Source organism: Mirounga angustirostris, unplaced genomic scaffold, assembly GCF_029215605.1.
Source record: "Mirounga angustirostris isolate CCGP_5_RB_7025 unplaced genomic scaffold, mMirAng1.0.hap1 SCAF_13, whole genome shotgun sequence".
Lineage (NCBI taxonomy): Eukaryota > Metazoa > Chordata > Mammalia > Carnivora > Phocidae > Mirounga > Mirounga angustirostris.
The window spans coordinates 44,207,127-44,222,069 of record NW_026991721.1 but is presented as its reverse complement, the minus strand read 5'-3'; the positions used below and the strand labels follow the sequence as shown (position 1 = coordinate 44,222,069).

The 14,943-nt window shown below is 41.9% G+C and overlaps 1 protein-coding gene across 1 annotated transcript in view; it reads right to left on the bottom strand.

Annotated features, from left to right (window-relative positions):
- The window catches only part of SYTL2 (synaptotagmin like 2), a 198,963-nt gene that overhangs the window by 115,999 nt on the left and 68,021 nt on the right, over positions 1–14,943 (bottom strand). Inside the window, exons 6-8 of the mRNA XM_064576812.1 lie at positions 14,493–14,549; positions 13,974–14,166; positions 12,990–13,180 (exon numbers count right to left, since the gene is read on the bottom strand). The gene's annotated coding sequence lies outside the window, so the exon portion shown is untranslated. The remainder of the gene's footprint in view (positions 1–12,989; positions 13,181–13,973; positions 14,167–14,492; positions 14,550–14,943) is intronic.

Here is a 14,943-nt window from a genome sequence, read left to right as displayed (position 1 = left end):
TCAGCAGTTATTTTTTGACCGCTGTGCGTTAGGAGTCCACGAAGCCCAAAAAGGTGGCGCGCAAAGAACCCCTCCGTTCAGAGAGTGAGGTCAACCATCACACCGGAAAGCGGGTGGGATCAAGATGCTTTAACCGCTCTGGACGTATAAAATAGATAAAAATACTTCACAAGTTGTTAAGATTAAATGTAGTGGTGCTTTAAAAGTAGCCAATAATACCTGGATTATATCAGGGCCAATTTAAAAATGTTACCAATGATGGGGCCAGCTCAAGCAAACTTCTGGAAGAGGTAAACCTTAAGGCCTTCTCCTTTCTCCTCATCTCCCCCATTTGTGTTGTCCATCCAACTGAGGGTGGCCCAGATCTGCCTTCAGTTCTTCCAAAAATCTTCCTTCTCTCAAACTTGCAAATGCTGATCCCCAAGGACCTCAGTGCTGGGTGCTGGGTGCTGGGCTGCTCACCTGGCCCAGGAATCCCTGCGCTGCGTTATGTGTGTATTCTGGCTTTCACCCAAGCTTTGAGAGTCTCTTCTGTCCCTGTGCTGGGTGGGCACTGGGGATGCAAAAGAGGAATAATCACTCATCTTGCCTTTGAAGAGACATATTTGCAAATAATTTCAATTTAGTGTAATAACAGCTAGAATAGGTGTGCAAAGTGTTGTAGAGTCACAAACACTGGGAGAGGAGGCCAAGTTTAAATACAGACGTGACCAAGGTAAGTCTTGAAGGAAGGCTGTAAGCGAGGCAGACGGAGGAGCTGCAGAGAAGCAGGCAAGGACATACAGATGCCTGTCCTATGCAGCCAGTTACTTAACCTCTCTGTGCCTCACTTGGCTCATTTGTAAAAGAGATGGTGATAATGCTCCTCTCTAAGGCTACTGTGCAGGTTAAAATGAGAAAGTGCATGTGGATAGCAGAGTGCCTGGCACAGAGGAAGTACTGAATAAATCTTAGTTAACATGATCATATCAAATCAGCAGAAGCTTGTTCCTCTTAACCTATTGTAGATTTCCATTCTTCAAAATACTTTGCATGTAAATGACATGCAAATTTCACAAAAACTCTCTGTTGATATTGAAGGGAAAAGCAAGGGGATAGGGATAATGCAGTGCAGGGTTTAGTGTACAGATGGTGTGTGTCCTGACTTTAACACTGGACTCCACCGCGGAACTAGCCGGTTGACTTAGGACAAGTCACTTGACCTCTGTAGGCCTCTTTTCCTCTTTATAAAATAGAAATAGAGTTGGCCCTTGAACAACATGGGTTTAAACTGCACAGGTTCACTAATACACGGATTTTTTTTATATAAATACAGTACTATAAATGTATTTTCTCTTCCTTACAATTTTCTCAATAACATTTTCTTTTTTCTAGCTTCCTTCACTCTAAGAATACAGTATATAATACATGGACAAAATGTGTGTTAAATGACGGTTTATGTTATTGGTAAGGCTTTCAGTCAATATAGACTATTAGTAATTAAGTGTGGGGGGAATCAAAAGTTATAGGTGGATTTTTGACTGTGCAGGGAAGTGTGGGGAGGATAGGTGCCTTAATCCCTGAGTCGTTCAAGGGTCAACTGTAGTCAAATTACCTGCCCCATGTAAGGGACATGCTGCAATATACAAAGCACATTGCCTGGCCCAAGGTAAGATCTCAATAAATGTTAGCTAATAGTATGATAATGGTTAGAAGAACGGCCTTATACACTTGGGAAAGGGAAAAATAATCTAATAGTAATGCACTGGAAAGGGAAAATATAATCCCAGGAAAAAACAAACTCTAAATGGAAAGATTAATGTTGCATTTGTGAAAACTGGGATGGGAGTAGAAGCGAGCTTAGAAACCTGCAGGTGGAACAGTGGCATGGAAGAGTTTTCTAGCTGGGCGTGGGGTGTTTAAATCTGGAACCCCATCTGGTCAATTTTTGCAACTCTATGGAGCTGAAATGGAGTGCCGTTTGCCAGGGTGTGTATGCCTGCTCTCCGAGCGGTCCTCCTGGAACGGTGGAATGCCATCAGGCCGGTGCTTTCAAATGAGAACCTGGGATTTAACCCCTAATACCACCCAGCTGTGACTTTGTAGAGTCACAAGCACATTACCCAAGTGGTTTAGTAGGTGAATATTTATTTGTGGGATACTAGTTATGGCTCCTTCAGGCTTGAAATAGCTCCCCTCTATTTCAGAACCAAAGAATCCTTCTCATGCATCAGGGCCTAGGACAAATGTCATGAGGTTCTGCCCTCCTAGGTTGAATAAATTAGCCCTCTGAACCTCTGGAACTCCCACGGTGTGGTCCTCAAGGCTTTTCTTGGCATTGATTTCATTTTCTTTCTAGTTAGTTGTCATAGGATATGCCATTCCCCACCAGCATTAAAGCTCACCCAATTCAGGCATACCCCTTTTCTCTTTGCATTTTCTCTCACTACCTCCATCCTTCCCTTGGCACCATCTCTACCGCAAATGCCTTGCACACTATAGGCACTCAATAAATGCTTGTTCAGTCACATTGCAGGCCATTCGCCCATAATAGATATGTTACAGAGAGCAGCACTGTTGCCACCACGGAAAAGTAAAAAAACAAAAACATAAACAGCTTCCTGTGGAGACATGACTTTAAGCTATGTGGATTTATAACTTCTTACCCACCAAAAATTGGGAAGATACTGCTGAAATGCTGCATGATTAATCTAGTGTGGTAATGTGGTTAGATGACGTAGAGCTGTAGGTATCAAATGTACGGCATTTAGAACACAGTTCAGTCATGGTACTGGGTCACCAAAGCAGGAATTTGGTTTTCTAAGTAATTTGCAAATACTGAATATCTTTTTAACTTTTGGAAGTACAAAACTTTGGCCTTGAATCAAATTGTGTTAGCAATCTCTCCGCAGTCTTTAATAATGCCCCATGTTTCTACAGGGCTTTGTATTTTCCAAAACCCTTTCGTTTTAGTGATCTTATTTGATCTTCCCATCAACTCTATGATGTAGGAAGGGCTGCTCTTATTAGGATCTGCATTTTACAGATGAAGATAGGAGGGACTTAAGAGGATCAGCCACTAAGCCCAGGCCAAGTGGCAAGCTAGTGACAAAGTCAAGAATCTACTATACTGGCGAGATTTCTGATATTCATTAAAAGTTTGGTATCATTATTTATGATCTTTATGAGCAGTAATCTTATGCAGACATGTCTTCATTTATATTCACATATATACATTTTCATGCAGAGTTCCTTTTACAAAGTGAAGAAAAACTTTTGTAGTGATCATCTGTAATAATTATGATTTATATCTTCAGTGCCTTTCATCTGCACATATCAACATGCATTCCAACATTAATTATCCTTTTAAAAAACCTCTAGGTTTATTGTCAGTGTTTTTAAACAAATTTTCTTATTGTAATGTTTAAAGAAAGAACAAAGTTTATTTCAAAAAATAGAAAACTTCCATTTAGATGAGATTCCTAGAATAGTCAAATACAAATAGAAAGTAGAATAGTTTACCAGGAGCTGAGGAAAGGGGGTGATGGGGTTTCGTGGGGGGTTATTGGGTACAGAGTTTCACTGTGGGATATTGAAAAAGTCCTGGAGATGGATGATGGTGATGCTTGCAGAACAATGTGAATGTACTTAAAGACACAGAACTGCACGTTTAAAAATGGTTAAAGTGGTAAATTTTATGTTATGAATATTTTATCACAATAAAAGAGTAGGGACACCTGGGTGACTCCGTCGGTTAACCATCTGCCTTCGGCTCCGGTCATGATCCCAGGGTCCTGGGAGCGTGTCCCACATCGGGCTCCTTACTCAGTGGAGAGCCTGCTTCTCCCTCTGCTTGTGCTCTCTCTCTGACAAATAAGTAAATAAAATCTTTAAAAAAAAAAAAAAAGAGTAGAAGACCATCTAGTTTTATTAATATGAGATTCCCTCTAGTAGAAGAAGGCTAGTTATAATGTAACTCATGACCTTTTTTGTTTTACTTTGACTTTTGGAAATTTACCATACTTAAGAGCCCTTTTACACTTGCTGTAGCAGAAAAGATAGTGATCTGTAGGTAGTCCTACCAACCTTTTTTAAAAAATCCAAAATGGGGTTGAGGTTTGTGTGATAAAATGAGATCCTAGTAGATTATTAGAGCTCCTATTAATCAAGTGCCTCCTACCTACTGGTACTGACCAAATGCTTTTTCCTATTATTTCATGTAATCGTGGGAGCAGCTCTAAGTGGTAACGGATGGGAAACCAAGTTATATGAAGACTAGGTTACTTACCCAGAGCTACACGGCCAAACATCTTCCCAAAAGGCTGTCAAAACTCTGGAGCTGACTTCCCAGGGTGTAGCAGAATCTGCCTTCGAGGTACTGTGGTCTGGGTTATGCAGGGCAATTTCCTCAAGTATTCCTTAAAACACTACTACTTCCTCTGGGCTGTAATTACTGTTAACTTCTCTTTACAGAATTATTGTGTCCTATGTGCTCTCCAAAATGGTAGCCACTAGCCACATGTGGCTATTGAGCACTGGAAGTGTGGCTAGTCTGGATTGAGATGTACTATGAGTGTAAAATTACCCACTAAAAAAAAAAAAGAAAAGTAAAGTAAAATATCTCATCAACAATTTTTGTATTGATTACATGTTGAAAGGTAATATTTTGGACATACTGAATTAAGTACAATATATTATCAAAATTAATTTCATCTGTTTCTTTTTACTTTTTTTAGTGTGGCTACCAGAGCATTTTAAATTAAATATGTGATTCTCATTGTATTTCTACAGGACAAGGCTGCTCAAGGCTGCCTGAGTCACTTTCTCTACCTCAGTTTCCCCCTTGGAAGAAAGGGCAAATAACTTTTGAGTTACTACTTACAGGATAGGAGACACATATGGATAGACCTTGCCTTTGTATTCATCACTCTGCTTTTGAAGCATAGTAATTACAAAATGTTGTCATCACTACTGAGTGGCATTTTTATCCCCTATTCCTTTTCAGGTACAGAGGAATCTTGATTAACCATATACTTCAAGAATGGAATGCCTGGGGCGCCTGGGTGGCTCAGTTGGTTAAGCGACTGCCTTCGGCTCAGGTCATGATCCTGGAGTCCCGGGATCGAGTCCCGCATCGGGCTCCCTGCTCGGCAGGGGGTCTGCTTCTCCCTCTGACCCTCCTCCCTCTCATACTCTCTGTCTCTCATTCTCTCTCTCTCAAATAAATAAATAAAATCTTTAAAAAAAAAAAAAAAGAATGGAATGCCTGGTAAAAATAAAACATAATCTCGTCCTATCCCTTGTTTATTCAGTTATTCATTCATATATTCATTTCATATTACAAATATTTATTGAGTGACACATTATGTACATGGTACACGGCTATAAGAAATTCAGAGATGAACCAGATGTCTACTGCTGATTCTCTTTCAAAAATATATTAATTTATTTCCTTGTGTTTTATGCTGAACATCACAGGCAGCCTGATATAATGAAAAAGCCCTGGCCCAGGGGATATAAGACCCACAGTCTAGTCCTGGTGTTATGAGTTATGTGAAATAAGCAGGTCTTTTTTAATCTAACCCACAAAATTAGAAAGGATAAAAATATCCACTTTGCCTACTGCAAAAATAAAATAATGGAAGTGATAATCCACAAATTGCTATTTCTTACTTACTAGAAGATCAGAAGTCAGAAGATTTGGTTTCCCCTCTGGACCCTACTAACAAAATACTCTGTAGCTTTAACCTCTCACACCTTGGTGTCCTTACCTCTAAAATTAAGAGGTTAGGGGATGCCTGGCTGGCTTAGTCAGAGGAGCATGTGACTCTTGATCTCAGGGTCATGAGTTTTAGCCCCACGCTGGGTGTAGAGATTACTAAAAAAGATAAATAAACTTAAAAATAAAATGAAGTTAAGAGGTTAGGGTGCAGAGATCCCAAGATCTCTTCCTGCTGAAAATTCCAGGATTTAGGAGTTTATGATTTTAAAGTAATCATTCTCTGAAGATCAGCAATTCAATTTACTAGCGTCATAATTAGATCTGTTTTCTAGCCATAGATCTTAAAAGATTTAAATGTATAAAATACTGGAAGCTTCTCTGGAAATCGTGCTTATTTGTTTGCAGAAGAATCTCTGCATTGGCATATTTCACAGGGTGTTTTGCCCTCTGCATTTTAAAAAGCCAAATAGGAGAGGAAAAATTGTAAAGAGATAAAAACGACTGTTTGAGTTACCTATTCGTGTGTAGCAAACCACTTTAAAACACAGTGGTGAAAACAATTTATTATTTCTCATGATTCTGTGGGTTGGTGGTTCTGCTGCTTCTCACTCCGACTGGGCTTCCTTACGCCACTGCATTCAGCCGAGTGCTCAGCTGAGGCTGAAACATTGAAGGTGGCCTCTCCTTCTCCAGGGCTGTGGTCCACATGACCTCTCCTCATTCAGTAATCTAAGCCCAGAATCCTTCCATGGCAGCAGAAGCCCAAACATTACAAGAAGCAAGCAAGCATTTGTGCAAACATTCGTGTCACATTGGCTATTGTTCCTTTGGCCAAAGTAAGTTTTGTGGCCAAGTTCAGAGTCAATATGGGGGAGCCTGAGGATCTGGAGGACTGTTTCATTGGGGACCACCAGTGTCATAGTCTACTGCCACACCTTCCATTCAACTGAGTTCTAATTAACAGAGCTCTTACCCCCATTTCTCATGTTCCTGCATGTATCGTTCCATTCTTTTCTTCTGTGCTTTGTGCATACTTCCCTTTCTGCATATATCACACTCCACTTTAATTATCAGCTTATATTTTGATCTTCCCTCACCCAAATGGGACATTTGTGAATAAGGAAGGAGAAAGTGGCTTACTCCTCTCTGAATATTGAGCATCTATCACAGTGTCTCCACATAGAAGTCATTTAGTTAATAACACTGAATGACACAGACTTGAATTCTTTGGATCTTCACCCAGGGCCAGAGGTAGAGCATCTCATTTCAGATAGCACCAGGGCAAGGATTCCTAACCGAGGCTCTTTATTTTCACTAACTTCTATCTGCAGTTTGTCATTTCCTTCAGTTATAAATGTAAGCAACAACCACAATAGTGTTATGAGTAGGTGTGTGAGCTTACCACCAATGGAAACCACAAATGTTTCATACAATACAGATGACTTGTAGATACTGTAAATATTGCAATTATAAAATAATTTTAAAATAATTTGAACAATTGTTTTGCTTTGTAGTCCTAGGTTTTTTATTTTATTCCATTTAGAAATATTCTTCTTAGGAGTACATGTGCTTTACCACACCTCCCAGGCTGTCTGTCACAAAGAAAAGGTAAAGAACCCCCGATTAGAATAAGCACCTGACTTGGGAGACATTTAATACTCTTGGGAAGACCCTCCCTCCCAACCTCACTAGAACCACATCAACATTACCTGTTTGAAAAGCAAGTTCTCAGGCTCTACCACAGACCTTCTAAATCAGAAAGTCCAGGGGTGGGGCCCAGTAATCTGTGTTTCTACAAGCCTTGTAGGTGATTCTGATGCAGGAGAGAATTTGAGAACCATTGAACCAGGATAAACAGGAGTGAATTGAAACTGAGCTATATACAAGGGTAGCTGGAGACCATTTAATCAATCAATGAGTATAGATAAATACTGATGGATAGCTCCTATTTCCTCAGCCTTGGGAAAAGTACTATAGGAAAATGCTCTATATCTTAATTTCAATGTTATAATGTAGATATATACATATATAAAAAGACTTTAATCTGTACACTTAAGATTAGTGCACTTTACTATATGTATATTACATGTCAATTTTTAAAATAACTATACATAAGCACGTAATACCTTATCCCTGCCTTTGAGGAACTTTCCATTCAGGTTAGGAGTCATTTATTCGGTCATTTATTGAGGACCAGACACTGTGCTGGATGGTTAGGGCTGCAACAGTGAATGAGCCAGGCATGAAATCTGTCTTCATGAAGTATACATTCTAATGGAGGAGTCAGAAAATAAACAGGCAGTTATAAAACAGTGGTAATGTCCATCATAATTATGAACAATATATAGCACTAAATAATTACAGCATTTCACTGAGCCTAAAACAAACTTTTTCACAGCTTAACCTTTCCGAAATAAGGATGTACCTTACATTTTATAGTTGCCAGTTTTATTAGAAGGGTCTTCCTAATGGTACATAAAATAATGGTGCATCTTCAGTCGATGGCATCTTAGAGTTTGTGAAACTTGATATATTCTAAACTATTAAGTATCACAGGAGTTCAGGGATATGGAGATCTCTAAGCATTCCAAGAGTCAAAAAGGGCTTCAAGGGTAAGGTGAGACCCGAGCCAGGTGGAAGACAGAGTAGCATTTTTAAGAGAAGAACAACAACAGGAGCAAGTGGAGGTGAGACATCCAAAAGAAAGGAGAACCTGTAATTGAGAGGCACGGGCCTGGGTGGGACAGAGAAGGGGGATATGAGGAAGCAAGAGAGCTGAGTGGCTAATAACTTGAAATCAGATTATAAAAGGCCTAGAAAATTAAGCAGATGATGCAATTAAAAGTAAGGAGCAATGAAAGACTTCTGAGCAGAAGAATGAAAGGTTAAGTCCAAAGTTGGTATGTGGATTGGACTTAGCAACAGGGAGATCGATACCTATGTATCTACATCTATATCTATATCTATATCTATATCTATATCTATATCTATATCTATATCTATATCTATACATATCTATCTATACATATATGTGTGTGTTTGTGTTTGTTGTTGTTGTTGTTGTTTTTTCAATTTTTGGTCATCACTGCTTGAGCTTGAAGGAAGGAGATGCACTGACTTGAGATTCAGAAGCTATGAGCTCCTGGCAGAGCCATGGCAAATACGAGAACTATATACACACAAGCGTGTGACAAATATGAGAACTACATACACATGAGCCAACGCCCTAGTGCTCCCCCAGACCCCGGGGAAGAGCACGCCCACTGGCTATTATTGCTCTCCAGCTGCCAAACCTGAATGACTCCTGTGGCCCCAGAGCCAGCCACACCAGCGCTGGGCTGCTGACCATCGCCCCCTCTCCACTTGGGCCTCAGGGAGAGCCCTAGCTGCTCAAACACTTGTCTTCTTTTTGAAGAAGCCTCAAAGTCCTCCCAAAGTCATCATTTAATCCTCGCCACATCCAGGTGAAGTAGCTGTTACCAACTCCATTTTACAAGTAAGGAGACTAGGGCTCAGAGGTGAGGCAATTTGCCCAAGGTAGCAGAGCTGGAATTCACACCCTCCTCTGTCTCCTCTCAAGGTTTGCTCTTTGAACCCATCTTCTCTATGAGTCTCGGCCCTAACCCGACTGCCAGATCAATGGTTCAGACCCCCACTTAAAGAGTCTGGAATTAGTACTAATATAGGTTGGGTTTAGTGTGCACCCACGTGCCCACCAAATTACAGCCTTGCCCCTAACCCTTTGTCAGGAACATGCTTGCCTTTCCGTAAGACTCGAACTTTCCTTAACTCCTTGCTTTGCACTTTAGTTACTCTGCCACGCAGAGACCCAACCCTGAATCCCTGACCCTTTGACCTTCTCCCGCCAGTCTCTTCCTCCCAATCATGGTCCTGATCCGAACCAGATAAATTCTGTACCCCAACCTTGTTGCCTGCTTGGTTTTGAGCACCACCCCTGTCTGAAAATTCCTGCTGCTATGCCCCAATCCCTGAGATCCGATTTGCCAGCTAGGTCAGTCTAAGGCTCCCACTTAGAAACTAGAGCTAGGCTCAGATTGAGGTAGAGCTGGCCCATGGCTTAGGATGTGGAGGTAAGTAGAAATCTGAGGAGAGAAAGTAGCAAGCATCCAACCCAACCCCAGCCTCCTCCCTCCCTGCACCCACATTCATTCATTTACTTATTCAATTAACAAACATTTGAGCCACCACTAGGATATGAGCTTCACATAGGCAGAAATGTTGTCTACCTTTTTCATCATTTTAAGACCTACAATACAGAACAATTTCTGGCACATAGTAAGCACTAGCTATATATTAGTTGAATGAATGAAAAACTGATGAGTGATCAGAAAATATTTAGTGTCCTAGAGTATCTTCCAAGTTGTGGCAGTAACCTTTAATAGAGTGCCAAACACGTTATCTGCTTGTGTTCACCAACAATAAAATAGGCTTTCATCTGTCAGCATGTAAAGTTTGTAATCAGACATATCCTATGCTAAGATCATTTAAAATTTTCTAAGATAAGAAATAGCATGTAGACTTAAGAGAAGGTAAAAATAAAGCTAAGTCATGTTTTAGACCATTAAGTAATTTATTTTTCCCTTTTATTAAATTTCCAAACTAATCTTTGGTCAATACTATCAATGCTACTAAGCATTTGCCACTGGTTTCAAAAGAGTTTGCAACAAAGAATGCCTGATGATTGCCAAAAATTACAGTCACCATTGGAGGTAAAAAAGCTATGGCATTTGATCACAAAATTTCTAGACCCAAAAGGAAAATATTGATGCAAAGCTTTGAAATTTTACTTTGGCATACTTCTTAGGGCACTAGACCAAAGAACACTCAAAGGTTTTCAAGATGATGCATGTAAACGCTACATGCCGACTACAGGATGCTGTGGTTAGTCCGGCTGAAGCTCCGTCTGCCATCTGCATGCTCAGAGTAAACAAAAAGCAACTCTGGGACTTGCACAGAAACCATGGCAAACCCTGAGGGGGGACTCGAACTTTGAATTAAAGGAAACGGCAAGTTACCACACCGCTGACAATGAACATGTTTACATTTTGTCCAATTGCGGGCGAGGGCAGAAGGAGTTTTGGGGACTTACAGAGCTGCTGCGGGAGGTGTGGTTAAAGTGGCCACACGGTGTCGAGGGGAAGAGGACCCGGGAATATGGATCGAGGACCCAGCTACACGCAGTCAGAGGGTCAGAAGGCCCCTGACTAACTTGGGCTTGGGTTGGGTAGGAGTTGCCATCCTCTGGGTATGTGGGCAGAGGGGAGAACACTCAAACAAGTAACAGATGTCACTTAAAATGATATAGGGCCGACAGAAGATTGCCTGAAGTCCAGTTTATGATTATCGAAAGTGTCAGTCTGAGCACGGGGAATGGTTTACAAAATTCTGTTAAAGATTTTTCACTGAAAGTCATAGTGTCTTGGGGTAGAATGGGTTACCCTGAATAACAAAGAGAGAGAACATTGCATCAGTAAGAATGGACCATGACACCTTTCAATTTCTAATTCTTGCTCAATTCTGCCACTCTAAGTAAGATGAAGCAGTTGAAGAACTAGCAAATATTTTCCCTCCCCCTGCATGGGGTAATTAAATGGGAGTAAATGAGCCAATAGGAAGTCAGCTCCTAGCCTAAAGCTGGCCTGGCTAAGAGGGGCAGGTGGGGAGGGAGTGGGGAGCCCCAGGAGAAGTCAAAGCCATGACCCACAGACCAGAGCTTCTGCGGTCTAGGTAACATCCATCCCATGCAGACAACTCCCCCAGACTCTGCCCCACTCTTTCTGCTCACCCCAAAGCCTCAGCAGAGCAGAGATAGGGTTTGGGACAAGTCAAATCATGAGCTCTACTAGCTGCTACATCTATCCCTAGAAGGATGCCTGGACCATTAGGAATACAGCTCTGGGCTTAAGAGGTCAGAGAATGAAATTTGCATAAATTCATGCCACTTTCTCCTTTCTTCACCGTGTCTATTTTGTAGCTTATTTACTTTCCGAAGTGCTTGAAGCTGAGTCTGAAACTTCAAAGCACCATGAGGGTGAGTTATAGAGGAAAGGAAACATTCTAGTTCCTAGAAGCTGTTTTGCAACATGGAGCAATGCTTTGTGTTTCCAGGCAACTGGACTATCTGTAGCTGAATCCCAGTGAGGAGATGGACGGGTGAGGAGGGACTGGGAAGAGCTGGATATGTGATCACCAGCCAAGCTGGCTGGGGTTTGGAGCAGGGCTCAGCCTAAGCCAGAAAGCCAGAAACTAAAGTGTTAGGCAAGGAAGCTAAGGCAGAAGCCGAACTGTATGGATTTTGACAACACAAGAAAATTAAGGAAGAGATGGTTGAGATATCCCAGAAAGCATGAAGCTCAGAGCCAGAGAAGTAAGCTGGAATCTGGGCTGTCATTTCCCATTAGCAAAACCTTTGCCAAGCTACTTAACTTCTCTGAGATGTAGGTTCCTCAGGTATAAAACAGGAATTGTACAGGGATGTTGTGAGAATGAAGCTTTATAAAGTATAGAGGCCCCAAATATATAGGTTTTTCTTCTATCCTTGAAAGCAAAGAAAGGATCTTAGCAGCACAGCAAGGACTACAAAGAGAGAGAGTGTTTGATAACTGATTGCTAACAAATGGGGGAAAACATTGCATTCCAGGTCCTATCTCCAGGTGAGGCTGAGGTCACTAGTCTACATGTTCTCATTTTACTGCTCAAAGTGAAGCTCATGAACCACTGACATGACTTGGGAACTTCTTAGGAATGTAGGCTCTCTGACCCCACTCCAGACCCAAATATCAGATATCCACTTTGGTCTGATTCCCAGATGATTTGTCTGCACATTAAACTTGAAGAAGCACTGCTCAGTCAAGATTGACTGGAGGAATACAGAAGTCTGAGTCTCCTGGTGGGTGGCTTCTCATGGCTCCAGCTAGGAGGGATGGAGGGGGGTGCTGGCAGGAGCCATCAGTGAGTATCCAAACAGATTCCTTAAATTGTGACCACTGTCTCTCAGGGTTTGAGCAGAGGGCCAGGCTGCTCTGCTTCAGAGGAGCGGGGACCCCAATCTGACTGGGCAGGAATAGTGCAGAGATTCCATGGATGTGTGAGCAAAGGTTGAGCCTCAGCCTGGACTTGAAGGCAAGAGGTCAAGGAGGCAAGAAGCCAAGTCCAGGGGACTCAGGTAAGTGAGAAGCTAAAATGGGTTATGCTGGTCTATAGAGTCAAAGTCTAAAGAACAAGAGTCTGGAAGAAAAAGAAAGCAGACAATTCAACCAGTACTTACAGTGCCACTTATGGGTAAGACAGGGAGTGAGTTCTCATTTTAGGAGAGGTTGGTCCTCATTCTCGGGCTCACGCTCTTTCACTGTAGGTGGATGTATCCTTGTGTGGGTATAGCCTGAGGGGGACCCAGCATTACAACACACTGGCTCCTTAGGAAAGCAGATAAGAGGCTTGCTGGAAGGTTCCTCTGACCTGCCAACATAAAGAGACGTCAGTCAAGATGGGAAAGTAGAAATTTCAGGGACTGTTTTGGAAAGTTCTGTGAAAAAGTCAACAGGAAGTCCCAGAACCTTTTGCCCACACCACAATCCTGTGTGTTTTCAGTAAGGAATGGGCCACTCCTCAGGAGACAATACGCTCACACCCCTAGTAACCTGGATAGCCTTCTCTCAAGGGGGGCAGCACAGAATCCTATTATCCGAAGATGTCAGACCTAGAGGGGACTTGGTAGTTTTCAATCACTTTTTAATCCGTGGAACCCTATTTTCTAACACTATTGGATCTCCAACATTTGAAATGGATATGAATGAAGCTGCTCTTACTGAAACAAAAGCTGGAGCCCAGAGCCATTCCCTTCCACCCCAAGGCCCTCTGAGGCTCCTGGGTGGAACCCCCTTGGTTCCACAGGACAGTTTGAGAAGCACTGCTCTGCACCAGTCCTATTGTTACACAAATGAGGAGTAGGAGGCCCAGGCTGACAAGATCTTCCTTGACCTGCCACTAGCTCATCTCACTATCCATGTGACTCCCTATGGTTTAGCCATTGTGGACTTTTCTTCAGTCCTCAGAAAATGCCATGCTCTCTCTTCTGGGCCTTTCTATATACTCTTCTCTCTGCTTGAAACACTCTCTGCTCCTCTTCATGTCTCCTTGGCTTCCCACTCCATTCCTGCCTGCCTGACTCCTCAGTAACCTGCAGATCCCAGCAAAGGCCTGTTTGCTCTGCTCACTGTGCCCAGCACTGTGCCTGATCAGTAGTCAATACCGCATGTCTCTTTGTTCAAGAAGTGAATAAGCACATGTGCAGGAGCCTTGCCCCACCGCTGCTTCTCCGGCTCGAAGGTGCAGGAATGCTGATAGCCCCTCCATCCAAATATGGGGTGGTTGTGAGCATATCCTCATCCAGTCCACGTTGATTCCTTCTCAGGGTGTTCTGATTGGTGTACAAAAATGTGAGGCTGAAAATCCAAGTAATGGGGAAAATGTGAAGGAAGTGCAAAGTGAGACACACTTAGAAAATGTTGGTAGGTCCATGTGATAGCAGCCTTCAAAGTGGCTATACAGAGTTATTGGCAGATATCTGTTTCTTATGATAACAGTTTCAGATATCATCCTGACCTGCCACCCTAAAGGTTTAGGAAAAAAAAAAAATAGGTCTTAAATCAGACTACCTTCTAACCCCAGGAACTATATTTGATATTACTAGTAGATAATCTTCCAAAAGTTCCATAAGAAATTATTCACGACTTCACTGATGACAAAACACAGCCATAAAACATGCTACCTGGTATATCTCAGGCATTTCTGTGGTGGATGCATGAATCTCTCCTGGAACACCTGTCTGATGATTAAAAAAAAAAAAAAAAGCCAAATAAATATGAGGTAATGATGCACTAAAATTTTTCTGAATGTGCAAGCAGCTACAAATGCTAAGTCAACATATTCCAAAATTGGCTCTCCCTATTAGTATGTGGGCAGTAAATTGTTAAGAAACACTAATTATCTCTTTATTTATTTATTTTTAAAAGATTTTATTTATTTATTTGACACAGAGAGAGAGAGAGCATAAGCAAGGGGAATGGCAGGCAGAGGGAGAGGGAGAAGCAGGCTCCCTGCTGAGCAGAGAGCCCGATGCAGGACTCGATCCCAGGACCCTGAAATCATGACCTGAGCCGAAGGCAGATGCTTAACTGACTGAGTCACTCAGGTGCCCCTAATTATCTCTTTAGATAGTA